We start from the raw sequence: 1,514 nt of genomic DNA, 5'->3' as shown, positions 1-1,514 counted from the left end.
TATATATATATATATATATATATATATATATATATATATATATATATATGTATATATATATATATATGTAAATATGCTTATGTATGTATATGTATGTATGTGTGTGTATAGGTATGTATGTATAAGTATATACGGCTAGTGTCTTTATCGCAGAGAGGAAGTTATTTCTTCTACAGATTTACATCCACTCGGTCTTCTGATTATATAGTACGATGCGGTATATACAAATTTCTCTGCAGTTTGGTCCTTTGTGTTCTCAAATATAATGTATCACTGTGTTGAATATGGTGTCTATTACCCAGAAGTACATGCGTATTATAATTACTAAAATAATAATAACGAAAATATCGAAAAAGAAAATCTACCTAAAATAAAAAGTTTCTTGAGGATTAAAAGTACTAAAGTACTTAAACTTGTCAATTATCGCAGAGTAATAACTATACGCATACGAAAATTCTATATTACGTAAATAATGCTACGAAAATTAATACTGAAAAGTCACGTGATAAACATGGCGTCAATTACCAGGGTTAAATACGTATTATAATTAATAAAATAATAACGAAAATATCGAAAAAGAAGATCTACCTAAAATAAAAAGTTTATTGAAGATTAATAATACTAAAAATATTAAAATACTTAAAACTCACAGATTTACGCAGAATAATAACTATACCAAATACGAAAGTTATATATTACTTAAATAATGTTATGAAACATTGTAAAAGACTGCTCATATTATCGATGAATACTTAAAGTAAAGGTAGTTATATGCTCCAATTTAGTATAATATTGTAATGATTAAAGTGTATTCTAAAGCTACTTTGATGTGTTTTATGCTACTGATCATAACTATAAGTTGGTACCTAATACTAGGTTTAAATAAATAAATTAGTTATCTAAACTTATTATATAAGTAATTTAATTTTGTCTGCATTTAATATTACGTTCATCGTGGGAGTTAATTTTTTTTATTAGCTAATAATATCTCTTTAAATTCATTAGTACATAATAAGCAGAATTTATTCCCTATCCTACATGATTTAGCCTTGCAATCTATTTCCCATTTTAACTAGTATTCTATTCTTTTTGATTTAAGTTCCCAAATGTATTTACTCAGGCCCGTAGAGTTCATTAAATTTTTGTTCTTAAAAGAATTCATATGTTGGCCCTAACCGACCCCTCCCCTCCTTCAAACGAGCCCACAACCTACGAGACCTCTTGGTCCACAGCTTCTTCCCTAACCCAACCTCCCAGCCCGGCTCGTTCCCCTGCTCTCGACCATGCTGCCGCATTTGCCCTTACCTCTACAACACCACCCTCCTCACCAGCACCCATCATCGACCCTGTCATATCACCGACCTCTTCACCTGCACTTCTAGCAATGTCATCTACTGCATCTTTTGCTCTCTCTGCCCCTCTCTATACATCGGGCAAACGGGACGCCGCTTGGTTGACCGGTACTCGAAACACTTCCGAGACATCCGACTCGGCAATGACACCCCAGTCTCGCG

The sequence above is a fragment of the Octopus bimaculoides genome, chromosome 16 (genome assembly GCF_001194135.2).
Source record: "Octopus bimaculoides isolate UCB-OBI-ISO-001 chromosome 16, ASM119413v2, whole genome shotgun sequence".
NCBI lineage: Eukaryota > Metazoa > Mollusca > Cephalopoda > Octopoda > Octopodidae > Octopus > Octopus bimaculoides.
This window is presented reverse-complemented; position numbering follows the sequence as displayed.